The sequence below is a fragment of the Onychomys torridus genome, unplaced genomic scaffold (genome assembly GCF_903995425.1).
Source record: "Onychomys torridus unplaced genomic scaffold, mOncTor1.1, whole genome shotgun sequence".
NCBI classification, from domain to species: Eukaryota; Metazoa; Chordata; class Mammalia; order Rodentia; family Cricetidae; genus Onychomys; species Onychomys torridus.
This window is the reverse complement of record NW_023413825.1, coordinates 223,364-244,478: the sequence shown is the minus strand read 5'-3', so window position 1 is coordinate 244,478 and position 21,115 is coordinate 223,364. Positions and strand designations below refer to the sequence as shown.

Sequence of the window (21,115 nt, the reverse complement as noted above, 5' to 3'; positions counted from 1 at the left end):
CAGGATAGGCACCAAAACCACACAGAGAAACCGTCTTGAAAAAAGCAAAATAAAACAAAACAAAATCAAAAAGAAACTTTCCTGCTTATTGAGAGAGTGCAGTGGGATAGCTGTAAAGGAAAGCTGTAATGCTTTGAGGGGGAGGAAGTAGAGGATCTGAGTCAGGGCTGCCTGACCCCACAGCTTGATTCCTCACATATTCCACTGAACCCCACACCAGCCCAGCTGTTCACTTGCTGCCAGATCTACTCCACCCTCTGTGACACACTGCAGTTCTTGGCCTCCTGGGCTGGGTGGACCTAGAAGAGAAGCGTGTCTGGCTTTGACTCTGCAGAGAACTCAGATGATTCATGAAGGCAGATGAAGATGATGTTGTCCTTGGAACGTGGAGCCCTAGTCCTGGTCCAGCTGTCACTAAAGTACCTGTTCCTGGAGGAGTTGCTGGTCACCTGTGCAGGTGAGTGCTGTGCAGGGAGACGGCCCTCCTATGTCCCTGTGCTGTGGGGGGCAGCATGAGGGAACTTGGGGTGTGTAAATATGTGTCTATGTGTCTGTTAGTATGTGAGTGTGTGGGTGTGTGTGTATCTGTGTGTGTCTGTGTCTATGTGGCGTGAGTATGTTTCTCTGTGTGTGTCTGTGTGGTGTGTGAGTGTGTCTGTGTATGGGCCTGTGTGTGTCTCTGTGTTTGGGTGTCTGTGTGTGTGCATGTGTGTGATATGTGTCTGTGTGTCTGAGTATGTGTTGTATGTGTCTGCATGGTGTGTGTGTGCTTATATGTGTCCGTGTAATGTATGTATTTGTGTGTTTCTATGTGAGTGTGGGCCTGTGTTTCTGTGTTGTATATGTGTCTGTGTGTGTGTTTGTGTGTGTGTGTATGTGTCTCGTGTGTGTCTGCATGGTGTGAGTGTGCTTCTGTCTGTGTGTCTGTGTAATGTGTGTGTGTTTGTGTACATGTGTTTCTATGTGAATGTGTGTGTGTCTGTGTGTGTGTGTCTGTGTCTGTGTGTGTGTGTCTGTGTCTGTGTGTCTGTGTCTGTCATAGGGACTATAGGAGTCCACACCCTTGAAAGCCCTTTCAGGGTCTGGGAAGAATCTGTGACCAGCTGATAATCTAATCTTTGATAATAGTAAATGAGTCTATGCACATGTAACCCTTTAGTTCATACAGTCTTTTTTCTTGAGTCAGTTTTCTCTCTGCACCGCTTCTTCTCTGTTCTTGTACTTACCTCCTCCAGGTCCCTTCTCCCCATCCTCTCACACCTCTCTCTTATCCATCTCCATCCTCTTCATCCTCATTCTCCTCCATCTCCATCCTCTTCATCCTCATTCTCCTCCATCTCCATCCTCCTCATCCTCATTCTCCTCCATCTCCATCCTCTTCATCCTCATTCTCCTCCATCTCCATCCTCCTCCTCATCCTCATTCTCCTCCATCTCCATCCTCTTCATCCTCATTCTCCTCCATCTCCATCCTCTTCATCCTCATTCTCCTCCATCTCCATCCTCCTCTTCATCCTCATTCTCCTCCATCTCCATCCTCCTCTTCATCCTCATTCTCCTCCATCTCCATCCTCTTCATCCTCATTCTCCTCCATCTCCATCCTCTTCATCCTCATTCTCCTCCATCTCCATCCTCCTCTTCATCCTCATTCTCCTCCATCTCCATCCTCTTCATCCTCATTCTCCTCCATCTCCATCCTCCTCTTCATCCTCATTCTCCTCCATCTCCATCCTCCTCTTCATCCTCATTCTCCTCCATCTCCATCCTCCTCTTCATCCTCATTCTCCTCCATCTCCATCCTCTTCATCCTCATTCTCCTCCATCTCCATCCTCCTCTTCATCCTCATTCTCCTCCATCTCCATCCTCCTCTTCATCCTCATTCTCCTCCATCTCCATCCTCCTCCTCATCCTCATTCTCCTCCATCTCCATCCTCTTCTTCATCCTCATTCTCCTCCATCTCCATCCTCCTCCTCATCCTCATTCTCCTCCATCTCCATCCTCCTCTTCATCCTCATTCTCCTCCATCTCCATCCTCCTCTTCATCCTCATTCTCCTCCATCTCCATCCTCTTCTTCATCCTCATTCTCCTCCATCTCGGCTCCTTCCCCTCCATCTCCCGGCTCTGGTCTCTGCCTCACCGCCAGCTTCATCCTCAATGGGGATGTGTTTAGAGGAGGTGGGTTGATAAGTCCTGGAGTAAGTCAGAAAGGGAATTTATGTGCTCAATATATATTCTTATAAGTGGTTAGGGGAACTGTTACCAGTCTATCATAAATGTGCTCAAACTACAACCTCACAGGTGTTTATGTAAAAGAGTCTGTAAGTCACTATAACAAAACTGCCTCTCTTTTCCTGTGCCGCCACATACTGGCAGGGTGGGGTAACTGCAGAGCTAGGAACCTGCCTCATAGCTACACGGTGCCTGGTTTGCTGTTATGGCCGAGGATGCTTGAGAAGAATATCAGGTAAATACACTGTTAGAGTTCTTGGAAGCATACATAGCATATAAGAAAATCATTGCAGGAATCGGCTAATATGTATACAAAAGCCAAAATATCACCAAGACTTCTTAAGCCATGGATTAACCTTCGGAAAAGTCCTTGACCTTTCCAAGTAATAGCTTTTGTGATAGAAGCTGGATTCCATTCCATTTTCCTGTGACTTGCAGAATACCTGTGTGTTTCTGTATGTTTGTATCTGTGTTTCTGTGTTGTGTGTGTGTGTGTTCATGTGCTGTGTGTGTGTGTGTGTGTGTGTGTGCTATGTGTGTGTCTGTGTGTGTCTCTGTGTGTGTGTCTGTGTTTGTGTATCTTGTGTCTGTGTAGTATGTTTGTGTCTGTGTCTCTGTGTGTATGTGTCTTTGTGAGTGTCTGTGTGCATGTCTGTGTGTCTCTGTGTGTGTTTCTCTCTGTGTTTATGTGTGTATTGTCTAGTTGAGTCCCTGGAAAGATGCATATCTGGAGATGCATTTGGAGGAAACTTTAATGTCTAAAGGACACTGACTTTGGGAGGAAGTGTCCTTGGCTGTCCTAGCATAGTATAATCACAGACTCCTGGGCACTTGGTGGGGGCAGGATGGTCAACGGTTTCCCAGAGCAGGAAAGCTCTGCCCCCAAGAACCTAGGTGAGCTCTGTATCCTGTTCAGTTGTCACTGCTTTTCACCCTGGCAGAGGCAAACACTCTCCTGGATTTTTCCCTTCCAATAAATCTATTGAGTGAGGTCTGTTGTAATGACTCTTTCTCTGGAGCAGAGCAGAGCCGTAAACCCCTCCCCTGATGTAGCAGAGTTCTTACACTCACATTAAGGAAACCATTCCCAGACCAAAGGCTGTAACACTTTGCTGGGGAAACTCTGATCAGACTCTGAGTCAAGTTCAGGGATTGGTTAGATTTTGTGCTCAGGGATTGATGGGATTTCAAGACCTGAACATGGTTAGGGGCAGGGTGTATTTCTTTGGCTCTTGTCTCAGGGACAGTGGTTCTTTCACTGCCCTTATACCCTACAAATGATAACCACAGGCCAGGGAGGGGTCCCCAGTGTTATTTATTTACTGATGTTCATTACAGGGCCCAAGAGAATACGAGGTACAACAGAACCCACTATACAAGATTTTATCAGGGAAAGGAAAGGATAGACCGGAGTAGGCCTACCAGACAGAAATGTGCAGGGAGGGCAGGGTGGAGTCTGCTTTTACAGGTCACCTCATGGATGCACATATGGGCTTATGTAGCTATGCCACACATGCACATAGATTCCGTGACCTCACTTTGTGCAGATTACTTGACCATGCTATGCAAAGATCACATAGGATGTAAGGCCCTGGAGTGACTAAGCATTTGCCTGACTGCTGACACCACGTGTGTGGTCATGTGACTCCAGAAATGACAAGGAATAATAACTTTCCACCCTCTTTGTTATTATAAAAAGTAAGGGATTAGGAGTAGTGGGTGAATGAGAACTGGGGCATACCTTGTCTCTTGGAACTGCTCCCAGCTGACTTGGTGGGCATCAGTTAATTTGGGGGAGCAGGGGACTTTTTCCAAGGTAGCCGGTTGTCCTGAGGTAGCTGATTGTCCTCAATGCTGTTTTGAGCTCTGGGCAATCATCCAGTGTTACTTGGATCTTACAGCTTGGGCCCAACAGGATGCTGGTGAGGCAGAAGTTGAAGTTTAGAAAATATTTTTTCTTAGGTCCTAGTACTTGGTGAGGGAGGAGACAAGGAGGAACCCTAAGGATGAGGGAGGGGGTCACAGGACCAGGAATGTTTGAATGATACTTACCTGAAGTGGATCTGACCTGTCCGGGTAGGTCCAAGTCAACTCCCTGGATCTCAGAAGAATTTTTAACTTTACGAAGGAGACAAATTGACATATTAAGAAGTGACCAAAGGCAATTGAAGGTCCTGAGCTTGTAGCTACGATATTATAGTGTTGAGTACTCTGATATCAGAATTTTATTGGTTAGTGTTAAAATTATGGAGTCATGTAGCGAAGAGAGAGAGAGGAATCAGAAACTATTTTTTTCTGTTATTATCAATTAATCTTCACCTGAGACAAACCTTAAGGCATCTGTTTCCTTTCATTATTGCCATATCACTTCAGCATCCAGGAGACACGGGTGATTGATTGCTGAGGGCAGTTAACAATAATAAACTTTTATATATTAAAGCCTGTTTTGCAGAGTTTAGAACCTTTTGAGTCAGGGGATATGAATATTTCTGGAGTGTTACTGTTTGTTACTACCTGGGTTATTTGAACGGTCGTTGCACCTCCAGATCTATGGCTGATGGTAGACCTGTAACAATCAGCTGAGTAGTTAATTAGAAATTTGAATATGTTAATAGAGATGGGGGCAGGAAACTGATGAAGCAGAATGTGATCAGTAGAGATAGGAGAATGCATAGGGGGAATCAAGAAGAAAAAACATATGGGGTCTCCGATCCAGTGAGGTTTGGTACAGTTGTGGGATGAATTCTTATTCTTCTGGAATTGGAAACAGGCACTTGATCTCTTTGTCCTCTAGAGCTTAAGTGAGCAGGGCCCTGTTTGTATCACTGTGTATGAGGAGGAATTGCCCCGGGGTAGGGGTGAGGTAAAAGGTTTTAGGTGAGATAAGTGAACCCAGTGAGGAAAGCTCTTGAGCTTAGCAGCTATGGAGGTCACAAGAATTACCTTGAAGGGTCCCTGCCATTTAGGGGGAAGTGGGATGGGTGCTGGCCTTGGGTGGAAGAAGGACATGATCCCTGATGTTGACTGGGGGTGGGCAGGGGTTGTAACATGGCCTGGGTAGGGAATGGTCAGTAAAATTCCATAGGAGAGAATAGAGGTGGTAGAGTAGGGGGTGAGCAGGTCAGGGAGTGGTAAAGGTCTGAATAGAAGGCCAGGGGTGAGGACTGGCCTCCCATACATGAGTTCAAACAGCGTAAGTTAAAGGGGTTGCATGGAAAGAGCCCAGAGCCTGAAAAGAGCCAGAGGCAATAGTTATATCCAGTCAAAGTGAAGTTCCTGTGACTTCTTAATAAGTATATTTTTAAAGGAGTTGTTAGTCTATTTTACCTTCCCTGAGGATTGAAGATTGTAAGGGGTATAGAAATGCTAAGGGTTGTTAAAAGCTTTAGATAGGGTTTGAGAAATCTGGGAGGTAAACCAAAACTCTGGGCCATTATCAGACTGGAGAGAGGCAGGGATCCCAAATCGGGTCATAATTTCCTGGAGAAGGAGGCCAGAGACTGTCTGAGCCCATTAACAAAAAGCAAACACAAATGGGAACGCCCCACCCAGCTAAAGAATGTATCTGCTAGGACAAGGAGGTATTTAACTCATCTGGCAGGGGGCATATGGGTAAAATTGAGTTGCCAGTCAGTCCCTGAAAGGGAGCTCCTAGCCTGATGAGTGAGAAAAGGTTGGCTCTGATATTTGGAACTGGGATCTAACTTTTGACAAATTTTACAAGAGGCAGGAATAGTTCTTAAGAAGTGCAAGTCCTCAGGGGTGGGCTGCAGGTGGGCCTTGACAAAACAAGACAGAGCATGCCAGTTAGAATGAAAGTGCTGATGTACATAGGACAGAATATGCCGAGTGTGTGTGTGTGGGGGGAGGCTGTGAGGATGTGGGTTGTTATGGATTCCCTGTGGTGGGTGGGATGGCTAGAGGCCCATTGTCTTAGCTATCTGGTTGATCTGTTTCCCTTGGAGATGATGGAGCTGTCAGTCTGATGAGATGGGCAGCAAATAATTCCTGTAGCTTTGGGGGATGGGAGGCCTTTAGCATGGCCATTATTTGGCCTGAGTTAGATATGGATCCTCCTGTTGGTGTAAGAAGCTCACGCTCTTTCTAGATAGCAGTGCGGGACAGGAGGATATCAAAAGCATATTTGGAGTCTGTGTAAACATTTAGGGATTGTCCCTGTGACAACTGGAAGGCACAGGTAAGAGCTATCAGCTCAGCCTGTTGGTTAATACTGTGTGCAGACAGTGCCTCGGCTTTAACCACCCCAGTGTCTGACACCGTGGCATAGCCTGCTTTACAGGTCCCCTCATGTAAAATAGAACTGCCACCTGTGTACCAGGTATAAGTGGCCTGAGGCAATGTGCCCTCCTGTATGTGTGAAGGATGGGACAATAGTTCCCCTAGGGTTTCAGTGCAGAAATGAGATGAGGAGGAGTCGGTATTAGGTTGAGGGACAAAATTTGAGATATTAAGGGGAGGGCAAGTCTGGAAAGTAAGTGTGGCAACTTCCACTAGCACCACTTGGAAAGAAAGAACTCAGGAAGGAGGTAAAGATTGTAAGCCTTTCTAAGTTAAGAGATGGGACAGGTTGTTGTCGGAGAAGACAGTGGTTGGTGATGCAAAGGTTAGTTTCTTTGATTCATGAACAAGGAGCTCAGCAGCTGTTAAAGCACATATGCAGGGTGCCCATCCCTGAGTGGTGAGGTCTAAATTTCTTGACAGGCATGCTACAGGCACAAAGGAGGGTCCCAGCTGGTGTACTAGGGCTGGTGTCCAAGGGTGTATCCCTCCCTTTCTGTTACATAGAGGGAGAAGGGATGACTTAGGTCTGGGAGGTGAAGTCCTGGGGCCTGGAGGGGAGCCTGCTGGAGCTCCCAAAGGGTTTAGTAGTGGGGTGAAGGCAGGGTTCATGAGGGGTGCCAAGAGCTGCCTCATATAAGGGGCTAAGAAAGAGGGGAAAAGATGGCACCCAGAACCATAAGAAGCCAGCTATTCCCAGAAATGATAGAATCTCCTGTTTAGTAGAGGGGACTGCAAGAGACTGGATTAGGTGATTTCTTTATAAAGTTTCTAAATAGTCTTGGGGGTTGGAGTAATGCTTAGAAACAAATATGTGACCTGAGGAGTGGACAGCTGGACCTTTAAGGCAAGACTCTATAACCCCAGCTGGACAAGAAACTTAGGAGAGCAGAGATATTAGTTTGGCTAATTTGTAATGATGGGCTGCAGAGTAGAGTGTCATCTATATACTATATGAGTTTAGAATCAGGGAGAGACAGAGAAGGTAAGTGAGAGGCTAGGCCTGACCAAATAGATGTGGGCTGTCTCTGAATCCCTATAACAAGACAGTCCAGGTCAGCTGCATGGACAGGTGAGTGTCAGAGTCTGTCCAGATGAAAGGGAAGGTATGTCGAGACTGAGGGATGAGAGGAATAGAGAAGAAAGCATCCTTGAGATCCAGAACTGAGAAATAGGAGGTTCCTGAGGGGATAGAGGAGAGGTGTAGTTGGAAGTTTTTTTGTATCTCACCTGATCTGCAGCCACTCAGACTTAGACAGAGGCTTATAGTAATTAAAACTGCTCATCCATTAGCCCAGGCCTACCACTGACTAGCTCTTACATTTCAGCCCAGCCTATTTCTGTTCATTTATATGTTGCCACATGTTCCATGGCTTTACCTGTCTGTCGTTACATGCTGCTTCCTGGATGGCGGGCTTGCATCTCCTGCATCAGCCTTCCTCTTCCCAGAATTCTCCTTGTCTGCTTTATCCTGCTTGTACATCGTGCCTGGCTACCGGCCAATCAGCATTTTATTAAACCAGTGTACAAGGGCATTCTTCCACAGTAGAGAGGAGTGTATGAGGATTGGGTATCCATCCTATGAGTGGGTCCACTGCAGAATTAATGAGCTGGAGGTCTTGAACCAGGCAGTAGGTTCCATTACACTTCTTAACTGCAAGTACAGGGGTATTAAAAGGAGAAGAGGTGGAGCAAAGTAACCTTTTTTCTTAGAAGATCAGAGATGATAGGTTTAAGTCTCCTAAGGCTCTAGAGTAAGAGAGGCTACTAAGCTTGAGTTATGTACTAGGTAGGGTCCTGTAACTGGATACTAATGGGGGAATGGTGCCTAGTAATAGAAGTGTCTTGAGTGCCCCAGACTTGGGGGTCTACCTGAGAGGTCAGCAAGGGAAATAACACATTAGAGCTTATGGGGTAGGTGGCTAGGAGGAGAGGAGCTGCTGGTGAGTCAGGCAAATGGGGGAGTAAATGAAATAGAAGCTCCTATCTTGGCTAAAATATTTCTTCCCATTAAGGGCACAGGGTTAATTGGCACAACCCAAAAGATGTGGGTAATAAGGATAACCCTGAAAATATAATTAAGTGGTAGGGACTGATGGTGCATATAAGGCTGTCCCCCTAACCTGACAATAGGGAGACAAGAAGGAGAGGTGGGTCCCCAAAACTCCATCAGGAACTAGTAAGTTGTCCAAGTGCCTACAAAGAAGGAAATGGATCACCCTGATACTGGAATGGCCACCTGAGGCTCCCTGTGGCAGATGACAGGTATCAGGTCCGAACCTGGGCACCATCAACTGTCCATGGCCAAGCCTAGAAGGTCACCTGGAGGGTGGTCTACGTTTGATGTTCCCATGCCATGAGGTGCACGGGGGAAGTCAACTGACCTATGTCCCTCTTGGTGGTACTTTGGACACAGACCAGGCAGCCCACACAGAGCAGGACAACTATGAGCCCAATGGCCTTATGGACCACATTTAAAATAAACAAGGACCTGGGGGTACTCTGGCGGTCGCTGCAGGTGGTTGGATGGCCTTGGCAGCATGTGGTATTTCTGTTTAGGGGCTTTCTCATCTCTCCCATGGTACATCTTAAAAGCCAGTCCTAAGACTTTTGTCTATGGGGTCTGGGATCTTCTCTCCAGACATTTAAGCTTAGCCCTAATGCTGGGGAAGCTCTGTAAAAAAATGGGTCATAAGGAGCTGTCTGCCCTCTGGGCTCTCAGGATCTAGATTAGAATATGAGGTGGATTTTCCTGTCTGTCCTGAACTATGTCTTGAAGCTATTCATAGTTTACTGGTCTGTGGGCAGCTTTTCAAAGACCTGCTAGGAGGCAGGTCATAAACTGATCTAGCTAGAGAGCCTCCCGGGGTATTATAATCCCATCGTGGATCCTGATGGGGAACCACCTCAGCCCTGGGAAGATATGCTGCCTTCATCTGGTGGACCTTTTCTGAATGTATCCTAGCTTGTCTCTGTAGATGAATTTCTATATGATCTTATTAAATAAAAAACACAGAGCCAAATATAGGGTGAAAGCCTTAGATCAGGGAAATAGGGAAAGCCACCAGCTAATCTTACCTCACCAACTCTGCAGCTTCCAAATGCGAGTTACTTCCCTTTATTGCCTTGCTGTTCTGCCCTCTCATTGGCTCTCTTAGCCCAGCTCCTTCATTTCCTCTTCCTACAGAGCTCTGTCACTTTCTGTCTGGTTGATGCTGGGATTAAAGGCTCTGTTCCCTACCTTGAACACACAGAGACCCTGCCTGCTAAGTGATAGGATTAAGGGTGTGTGCTGCCTGACTTTTGTGTTTGCTATAGTGGTTGGCTTTCCTCTGATCTCCAGGCAAAATTTATTAAAACACAAATAAAATTTCACCACATTTCAGCACAAATAAAATATCATCACATGTTCCTAAACTCGTCTGCACTCCTCAGAAAGTAGGTTGTTAGTTAGGATCATTTATATATCATTAAAGGCAAGATTATAAGATTGGTTAATATATAGGAATTCTTTAATAAAAGAAGTGGAATTAGATGCATAAGAACCCAATTTTTTTTCCAGCTGAGAGAGTTCTGCCAGTGAGTAAGGGACATGTACCTTAACCAGTCCATCCACTCTGGCTACCTCTCACGAAGGGAAGATGGTGGCCAGGTTGGGCTGACTGGGGTTGGGTTCCTTAGCAGCTCAAGAAAGCATGACAGGAAGAATAAAGGTGAGAACCAGAGTTGGGCAGTTGAATCGGCCCAGTACCAGAGAGGAAGAAGGAGCTTGGGGAGTCAAAGGAACAGTCCCTGGAGGAGAGGAAGGAGCAGGAGGTCAGAAAGGTGGGGGCTCATTAGCAGTGTCTAGAGCAGTAGTGTGGAATTCCTCTGGGTCTGGTTGCACACCTAGGAGCACATGGGCAGGTGAACAGGGATCAAGGAGAGAGGGTTTGGAGCTGAGATAGACAAAGGCTTGGATAGAAGGTAACCCTTTCTATTTGCCCATTCACTGACAGAAGTTAGATAACTCCCATAAAATACCAGTGTCCAGGGAGCCATTATGTAGCCTTTTTTATTGAGGCCATTTTTTAGCACAGAGGAGGATAAGCTTAGAAATCTGTAAGCAGAACATTTAAGCTGAAAGGTTTGAGGATTTCTAAAAGGCATCCCAGAGGATATGTGGGGCTTATGGGATTGGAGTCCTTATTTCCCATGGCTGTGGCAGAAAGAAGAAAAAAATAAATGAGATCCATTAGCTTTAATATCTCAGGTGTCCCGCGTTTAATCAAGGATCAATTAAGAATGGCACAAGTCACTCAGTGTTCCTGAAGGACAAGAGTCCACAAAACAAAACAAAACAAAACAAAACAAAACAAAACAAAACAAAAGAATGAAAAAATGAGGCCTCAGACCACAGTCTTGGGGAATGGCCAGGGGTGATGGTCAGTGATAAAACCTGATGTGTGGAGATTATGGAGTTGTCTGAGTTAGTGTAAGATTGCAGGGCAATGCAGGATGCTGCTCTGGGAGCCCCGAGTCTGTGCAGTAACCACTGTGTTTCACTGCACCTCTCTTTTTCTATGCTGTCGAATCCCCTGCTCTAGTAGAGGGAAATCCATTAAAAAACAAGCAGGCTTTTCTTGTATAATATTACAGGGACCAGCCTTAATAGTATACATCCCAGGGGCTCAGGAGTGAGAACTAGGAACAGCGAGGACTATTTTCATGAAATAGAATCTCAGCACACCGAGCTCTTTAGTCCATTCACTTTAATTCTCTGGAATAACATTCTGTTTTCACGGCTTCAGTTCTGCTCTCTTGTCTACCTCCTTTCTTGCCTGATTTCTCTCTGTATCTATCCACTGATCCCTCTAAGTTCTATCTTAATTATCTCGTCTTAATTCTGCCTCATCTAGGTTCTTCTCATCTCGTTCTTACCCAGCTAGTACTTCCCCATCTGACTCCTCCTCATCTTCCTTCTCATCCACATGTTCTCTCTGGTCAAAGTCCTCCTTAACCTCCTCCATTCTCCATCTCTCCGACCTCCCCAAGTCTCTCAGGAGTCCAGTTATAAACCCAAGCAATAGCAATCCCCTGGTCAAGCAAGGTCACCAGGCTTGAATTCTATGGGGTCATAAAGGTAGGTAAGAATTTTCCTCAGGCAGTGACCACCAGGCTTCCAGGGTCAAACGGAGGGGTGATAAGAATCACTCAGAGGGGCAGTAATTGTTAATTATCATTTGCAGCCCAAAAGTGAAGTGACTAATGGGGAAATGAATTAACTAAGGCTAAATTTGGGTAATATCTAAGAAGAGGGATCTTATGTTCTCCACTATAGTCTTAAACATGATTGGTAGAAAAATGTCAAGAATCTATAAGTTGCTAGAAATGGGAAAAAAATAAAACTGCCTTCTTTTTTCCTGTGGCTCATATCTGTCCAAGCTATCTGCCGTCTTTTTCTGCAGGGTGGGGAAAAGTGTACTTGGTCGCTAGGCAACCTGTGTACAGCTAGATGCCTCTGGTGATAGTTAAAGGGAGATCTGGAACTAGAGGTAAGATCTGGGAAAGGAGGAAGTTAAGCTTAATTGGCACATCTGCCAGGCCTTCTCAAACTGGTAGTCTGGATGCTTAAGTCTGTTCTTAGCGAGTACAGAGATATCTCTGATAAGGGGCTTTCCTCTGTCTGGGTATGGACCTGGCCGGATGCTGCCAATGATGATAATTACAGGGAGGCATGAACTGGGGTTCTGGCTGTGCATAGCTGTTAGCACACATGGTTATCTAAATAGTCCTTTAGTAGAGGAGAAATGGTGCCCAATAAATGATGGAAAAGCTACAACAGCACACAAGAAACTCATAGCAGGAAACGGCTGATAATCGAAAGCCAATATCACCAAGGCTCTTTGAGCCTCAGCGTGACCTCTGGAAGGCCCTTGGCATCTTCCAGGTATTATCTTGTCATAATCAGCTGAAATCCCACTTTGTATATTTTTGTGGCTTGCAGCAGGCTTTTTTGTTCAAAATACTTTATCCTGGGTCTCAAACCCCTCCAGCTCCCCTGAAATGATGTGCAGAAAGCTTTAACAGGGCCCTTAATGATCCTGTGTGGGATGGACTAGGAGGTGCACTTGGCTCCCCTAGAGGAGTAGGAGCCATTTCAGGGGATTTTAAAACCATATCATTAAAAGGGCAACTTCCCCCTCATCCTATGAGGCATCAGGAAGTAAAAATGATTCAATAACTGACACTGCTTCTTTGTTCTCAGGACTTTTATTGCTGTTTTTTTATTTTTAATTTTTATATTTTGTTCCCATATTTTGGAGTAAACCAACCATATTTATGTGGGTGTTGAACTACAATTTAAAGTTGTTAACCAACTTTATGACACGGGTCTAAGCAATCTCCTATCAAATTCCACGGTGCAAACACATTAATATGAAACTCACATCACCCTTGTATGCTGTGGATATCACTCTGTATAAATAAAATGCTGATTGGCCAGTAGCCTGGCAGGAAATATAGGCAGGACAAGCAGAGAAGAGAATTGTGGGAGGTAGAAGGCTGGGGAGGAGAGACACTGCCAGCCGCTGCCAGGAGAAGCAACATGTAAAGACACCGGTAAGCCACAAGCCACGTGGCAAAATATAGATTAATAGAAATGGGCTAAATATAAGAGTATGATGGTAGGCCTGAGCTAATGGCCAAACAGTTTAAATAATATGAATGTCTGTGTGTTTATTTTATAAGTGGGCTACTGGACTGCTGGGGCTTAGTGGGACCTGGAGAGAAGCTCTCCAACCACACTTGTAGGTGATAGTCTGTCTTTAAACTTTCACCTAAGCTGGGCAGGTGGTGGCTCAGGACTTTAATGTTGAGTTGAGGACCAGGCATGGGAAATAGAGAAGATGGGAGCTAAATACAAAAGAAATAGTTGATGCCTTATGCCAATCAAGTTTATTAAGAAGTGTAACATCTTATACACTTTTTGCAGGATAGAAATGGCAAAGGTCAGCAGAGAGTTAAGTCAATGTTGGAAAACGAACACAGGATACTATAGACACAGCTCCCTTAGGACAGATAACCACTGCCCAGAGGGAGGAGCTGGGTCCCTGGAAACTGCAACCTTGCCTCCAAGGCACTGGCTCCAGTACAGTTCCAGCCTGGCCAAGCCCACTCCTGGACAAGGACACAAACCCAAAGTTCCCTTTGTCTTTCATCAGGGCCTCTGAGGAGGTCTTGAATGGATCTGGCTCCTCACAGTATTAGAGTGGCCCTGTCTGTCTCCCACCATGGAGATGTAGGGGACTTACAGCAAGTGAAGGGACCAAGCGAATGGGGCAGTGTGGGGAGGATGTGCACAGGAGAATCCAGGCAGGTGTAGGCAGGGCGGCAGATGGAAGTTAAGGGGGCAGCCTAATCGTTCTGAGGGGCCATCCATGGTCCTTGTTCTGCTGGAGTTTACATAAGATTGTTTAGATACTTGGAAGACTAAACCAATCAATCCCAGAACCCAGTACAGCCCAGTTTAGTTTTCTCAGTGGTAAATTTTTGAGGTTTTACTTGATTGCCTCTGTCAATGTCTCACTCTGTGGGAACCCTAGACCCTGTCTTCCTCCTGCTTCAGCCACTCAAGTGCACGTGCGTCCAACCCCAAATACAAGTTCATTTCTTTTAAATTTGCTAATATATTTTTATGTGTATGGATGCATTATCTACATGTTTGTATGTCCAACACGTGCATGCAGTACCCTCAGAGGCCAGAAGAGGGTGTTGGATCTCCTGGAACTGGAATTACAGAGGGTTGTTAGCCACCACGTGGATACTGGAAACCAAATACCATTTCTTTTCTAGAGCAGTCCGAGTTCTTAACCACTGAGCTATCTCTCCAGCCCTTAGGTTAATTTCTTTAATATTTTAGAGAGCTTGACAGGTTTTTCATAATTCTTTTTTTAGTTCAAAGAATTTCTATTTTCTTTTTGTTTTGTTTACCTTCTTAAATTTTTTATTATTTTTTCACTTATTTATTTGGGAGCACAGCTCATGCTGTTCATATCTACCTATGAGACATTGAGGCATGGAATAGTCTGGTTTCAATCTCTCAAGGCAGAGCTGACTCTGGGAACCCATGAACTTATCTCCCCAGGACCCTACACACTGTGCTATGAACTCATGACTTGGTCTCTGGAGGGGTTTGGGCAGAGCCAGTTCTTGGCCCTGAGATCTTTGATGATGAGCTCTCTTGTACTACAAGGTAAAGAGCAGGATAGCAGAGCCCTTGGGGCCCAGCATCAAGGGACATGTGGGTGTAGATGAATTTTTAAAGGTCTTATTAATAAAAACAAACCCAGGAGCCAGTTATCAGGGTGAATGCTGAATGATCAGCAAAACAGAACAAGCCACAGCCTACCTCACCTTGCCAATTCCTCAGCCAATCTTGTTTCCTCAAACTGGATGCCTCTGTGTCCTCATCTAAATGGATCTCAGCTGAACTGCTGCTAAAAGCCTAAAAGCTTAAAAGGCTCTAGTTCCTGGTCCTCACACCTGATATATACCTTTATGCTTCTTGCCATTACTTCCTGAGATTAAAGTGTGTATGTCACCATGCCTGTTGGTTTCCAGTGTGGTCTTAAACTCACAGAGATCTGGATGGATCTCTGCCTCCCCAAGTGATAGGATTAAAGGTATGTGTGCTACCATTTTCTGGCCTCTATGTCTGTCTAGTGGTTGTTCTGTTCTCTGACCCCAGATAAGTTTATTAAGGTGCACAATATATTGGAGGACACAATATCACCACATTTCCCCTTTTTTTGTCTAAGATAATAAAAGAAGCTTATAACTATCCAATAAGTATACGCAACATATACAGTAAAGAATTACATTAACAATGTCTAGTTCATTTAACATATTCAGACAAAAATTTAATTATTTATCCTATTTTGGTGAGTCCAATACAAAATTTGTATATAATATACAAAAATCCAATCCAATGTAAAATATTTAAAACAAGTAGTTCCTTTTAAAAAGTAGATTCAATACTCTACCTTTTTATCATATCCATATTCTCTCTTTTTTCTTTTCTGAGTAGATTAAAAAATCTACCTTATATCTTATCATTTCTATATCTTCTCTTTTTTCTTTTCAGAGTAGATTCAATAATCTACCCTTTTATCCTATTATTTCTACATCTTTTTTTTTTCAGAGTAGATTCAATGATCTACCTCATATCTATATCCTCTTTTTTTTTTTTTGGTTTTTGGAGACAGGGTTTCTCTGTGTATCTTTGTGCCTTTTCTGGAACTCACTCTGTAGTCCAGGCTGGCCTTGAATTCACAGAGATCCACCTGGCTCTGCCTCCTGAGTGCTGGGATTAAAGTCATTCGCCACTACTGCCTGGCTTTCTTTCTTTCTTTAAAAAAAAAAAAACAACAAGAACCCTGAATCTAATTTCCTTTGTTTAGCTTTTTTTCCCTGACCATTAACAATTAACAACTTGTAGCCAACCATCATAAACAATGACAAATATCCATAACTCATTAAATAACCAAAGACCATCCACCCCACCTCTTGGGAATTTAGGCGTTGTGTTCTTAAAATTACTTCCTGCTGCCCTAGGGTGAAGGCATCTTTAGGGAATCCTGAAAAGAAAAAATTGGGGTTAATTGTCAAGTCCTAGGAGAGTTAGCTGTATTATTTGTCCAGTCTCTGCATAATGGGAAAGTGCAGGGCTTGTCTCAAGTCCTTGCTCAAGTAGTCCGTGAATCTGGATCTTCTCAGCTAGCTATCTCAAAATTGTCCTGAGTAGTTTGTAGTCCAGAGCAGATCTTTGGGTTGTATTAATCAGCTTAATGGCTTTATCATTGTCCCTGTGGAATCGTCATTGTGGGATCATGTCATATTTTTGAAAATTTCAAAGTCGCTGTTAGGCGTGGCTATGGTTCCCTGAAGATTTTGGTGTTTTGTTTTGTTTTGTTTTTTGTACCTCCTCTGCTTGGAGCAATCAGTCTGACAAATGTCTGTCTCTCAGAACCATGAACCTTCTTCCCTAGAAGAGAATATCTTCACAGCAACTACTTATCCCCACCATTTGTCTTGTTAAACTTTTCCAAACTGACCTTTGCCGATGCTTTCTCGTGACACAATGGTCCTGGCAATTGTTCTCACAACAAGCAGCAGTAAACCCTTCATCCCTGGTAGCAGCCTAGCTGCCAGTACCAACATGATGAGAAGCAGTTTGTAGCTTAGAGCAGAAGCCACCACTTCATGGTCCTGCTGCCACTGTTTGTGGCCCAGCCCCAGCCACAGTTTCTCCTCAGCAAGCCTCCCAGGCTGGCCTCAAACTTGGGATCTTCCTGTTTCTGTCTTCTCTAGCAAATCCTACGGGCATGTGCTACCACAACCGGCTGCATGTAGCTCGGGCCAGAGCTGGGGCCCGTAAGGCCACAGGCAAGTAGCTTTTAGGTGAATTCATATCCGACAAATTGGGTGCCAGATGTAGACAAATTTCTAAAGGTATTATTAAAAAAAAACAACCCAGTAGCCAGATTGATATTGGGGTGAATGCTAAAAGATCAGAGAAACAAAACAAGCCACAGCTAACCTCACCTCACCAATTCTTCAGTTGATCTTGTTTCCTCAAACTGGAAGTCTCTGTGTCCTCATCTAAATGGATCTCAGCTGAACTGTTACTAAAAGCCTAAAAGCTTAATAAACTTAATTCCTGGTCCTCATGCTTTATATACCTTTCTGCTTCTTGCCATCACTTCCTGAGATTAAAAGTGTGTATGTCACCATGCCTGTTGGTTTCCAGTGTGGTCTTAAACTCACAGAGATCTGGATGGATCTCTGCCTCCCAAGTGATAGGATTGAAGGTATGTGTGCTACCATTTTCTGGCCTCTATGTCTGTCTAGTGGTTGTTCTGTTCTCTGACCCCAGATAAGTTTATTAGGGTGCACAATATATTGAGGGACACAATGTCAGCATATGTGAGAGCTGATACCCGGGCAAGAGATACTGAGGACTTTTGGAAGAAGGAGGAGCAACTCAGGAGGATGCTGGCTGAGGTCACAGGATAGAAAGGCCAAGACAGAGGTAAGTGAATAGAGTTCAGTGCCCTGGTTCCTGAAGTCAGGGTGTGGGCAAGGTATGTCTAAGTTCACTAAACAAACCACTGGTCCTTCCCTATGAGGTACAAGAGCCTCACATCTTGGTGGATCACAGGATGTACCCTGCCTGCTCTGAACCCCATTGGGAGATGAGATCCAGAGACAAGAAGATGACTGGTCCCTATCTGATGGGGACCATGCCATCACACCCTACAGGCAACTTTGGACTGTGAGCTTTAGAGAAACCTGAGCACTGGGGTTTCTGGCTCCTTGGCTACAATGGGCAGGACTCCCTCACCTTTGACCCTCACATGGAGAGTGTCTGTGCCCTCTACCCAACAGACCAAGCCCTTCTGGGAAGGAGATATGTACACCCAGAACTGATAAAGTTAAGACTTTCTTGAAGGACTTTCTGCTCAGCTCCAGAGATACCTAGCTTCCTTGAGGAACTTTCTGCTAGACATAGGTACTGACTGTCACCGGGGTTGGTTCATAACACCCAGGGGAATATTCCTGTGGGCAAGAGGCTCCTTCCCAAGGTACTTGTGGGAATCCATGGGGTTAGTGTCAGTAGAACTTGTTGTGAAATGAGTATTTGGTACAATGTGTATGTGTGTGGGGTCTCTGTTACTCTCTGAGAAGGTGGCAGGCAAGCTCTTGAGGTGGTAATGATGGGAGAGATATGTATGAAAACAAGCAATAAGAAAGGGAAGCAGTAGTATCCTTTACACCAGGGAGGTAGAGAAGAGCCATGATGGGTGTGAGGACCACGTGAAAGGGGAAGTGGAGGAGGTGTTGCAGAAGGGAAGTGTCTGGACAAGCGTGGACAAGAAGTCAGTAGACTCAAGGACATTGTTTCAGATTTACTCTGGGTTTACCAAACATGTTGTGGTATGCTCACACTCCATTGTCCAAATTCTACTAAAGTTGGAATAAGAATGTTGTTTTTTTTTTCCAATTTAATTTCTTATTGATGTTTGTGGATCTCATATTATGATCTTGATATGTCTCATCTCTCTTCTATCCCTTCCCTTCTGCCCTCTACCCTTCAACCTCCCCGCCCAGATAAAACAAAACAGAATTCAAAAGAAAAGAACAATCTCATCATGGAATCTAGTGTGACACAGTGAGTCACCTTAGTCTACATATCTTACTTGAAAGTGTTCATTGCAGTGAGTTACTGACCTGGTTTCAAGATTTCTGGGTTTGCTACACCATTGATACTGGGCACTCACTGGGGCTCCTTTTGGATATCCTGTTGTTGTCCTGTGTCATGGAGATCATGCAACTTCAGGTCTTTAGGGCTGGCCCCTTCACATGTTCCAGCAGATCGTAGAAGGATCGCCACCCTGGCTAACTCACCCTATGTAGTAAGCAGAAAGGGGCAGGCCTGTTGTCCATCTCATGTCTTCCAAGATGGCTTGCCAACACCAACACCACCAGGGCCAGCTCTACTGTGTTGCCCAGGAGAGGTGTAGGGACCACTCTTCCAAGTGCTGCAGCCAGGGAGGGGCAGGGCCAGCTCTTCCACTCTCACAACCCAGGGGCCAGCTCTCTCACCTGCTGCAGGCAGCAAGGGTTGAGGAGTGAGGGCAGGCATCTCTTCTCTACCCACACTGCACTATGACAGGCAGGTACTGGGGCCATCTCTCCAACACGCATGCCATCAGAGCTGGCACACCAGACCCCCCCCCCCAAAAGAGGGGAGCTCGACTGTGTTGACCAGGCAAGGTGCAGGGCCTGCTCTCCTGAGTGCTGCAGCCAGAGAGAAGTGTCAGGCCAGTGCACTGGTCCTCATGACCTCAGGGACAGCTCTCCTACCTGCCACCGGATGAAGGAGGTATGTGTGGGGGAGGAGGCTTTCTGCAGATAAGCACCATCATATTGCAGATGAGAGGTGGGGCCGGATTTCTCATGCTTACTTTCTCAGGACTGTCTTACCCACACACCCATCAACAGGGTCAGCTCCATTGTCTTGCCCAGACAAGGGGCAGGGCCTGCTCCCCCTAGTTGGAGAGAGGCTGGGTCAGCTCTCTCACATGCCACAAGTGGTAAGGGACTAGCATGGGAGAACATCTTTTGCCTGTGCCACCACATGGCAGATGAGAGAGGCAGAACCAGCTCTCCCAGTCTCATGCCCTCAGGGCCAGCTGACCTGCTCCCCTGCCCACAGTCATCTCTGTCATGATGCCCAGGTGAGGTGCAGGGACCTGCTCTCTCCAGTGCTGCAGCTGGTGGGTATAGGACCAGTTCTCCTACTGTTGCAGCCAGTGCAGGCAGTCACACTCTGTGTAACCCTATCCTCTCTGCTTTGGTGGTAACAGGAACCACAGACATGACCATGGCTCTGACAGGGCCATCAGTACAGACATGGCCCTTGCAGGCAGCTCAGGCCCAGATATCACCTTGGCCCTGGGTGTCAAGCAGGCAACTGACCTCAGCAAACTCCTCACTGCCTTCTCCTCTCTGGATCTGCCTCCATTCATAGGACATGAACCATTCTGTCTCTCTCTCTTTCATACCCCACCATATATTTATTTGCTCACCATAATAGAGCCCAAACACCCAGATTGGCTCCAAATCCCATCATGAGTCCTAACTTTCAGATGCTATAGGTTTCTTCAGTGGAATTCCCATCTTATATACTATTTAGAGTTTTCACTGTGGTTGTAGGGACTGGATGCACAGCCCCATGCATGCTCTCACTCTTAGCTCCGGCTCCTTATTTCTTTGGGTCAATACTCCAGTAAAATTCTTTGTCCTTTCGTGTATTTCATGTTTTCTGCTGTTTTCTTTATGTGCATACTTGATGTTTTTCAAAGTATTTTTCTGGAACTGTGGAAATGGTCCTGTAATATTGTTGTTTTCTTTACTCTTTTTCAGTGGCCCACCACCCAGCTCCCAAATAAATTCACACATGGAGGCTTATTATTACTTATGAATGCCTGGCCTTAGCTCGGCTTAGGTTCTAGTCTGCTTTCCTTGTCTTAAATTATCCCACCCACCTTTTGCTCTGGGGCTTTTCCCGTTCTCTTACTTCTGTAAATCTTACTCTTACATCCTGGCTTGTTGGCTCTGTAGCTGGGTGGCTGGCTCTTCATGTCCTCCCCTTTTCTGGCTCATTCTCCATCCCTCTTCCCAGATTTCTCCCTCTATATGTTCTCTCTGCCCCACCTATCCTTTCTCCTGCCTTGCTATTAGCCATTCAGTTCCTTATTAGACAATCAGGTGTTTTAGACAGAAATAGTAACACAGCTTCACAGAGTTACACAAATGCAACATAAACAAAAGTAACACACCTTAAAATATTCTAGTACAATCCTGTGATTTTTTTGGTTTTGTTTTTGTTTTGTTGTTGTTGTTGTTGTTGTTGTTGTTGTTTTTGTTTTTTTGGGTTTTTTTGTCTGCAAACCCATGACTAGGCTTTGAAAGGAATCCTGGCTATCAGAAGCCAGGCCATACCTACAGCTCTGAAGAGAAAGGTAGCCTGTTGAAAGCC

General features: G+C 45.3%; 1 pseudogene; it reads left to right on the top strand.

Moving 5' to 3' along the window:
* Positions 1 to 366: 366 nt before the first annotated feature.
* LOC118576496 overlaps positions 367 to 21,115 on the top strand; it is a 35,403-nt pseudogene continuing 14,654 nt past the window's right edge.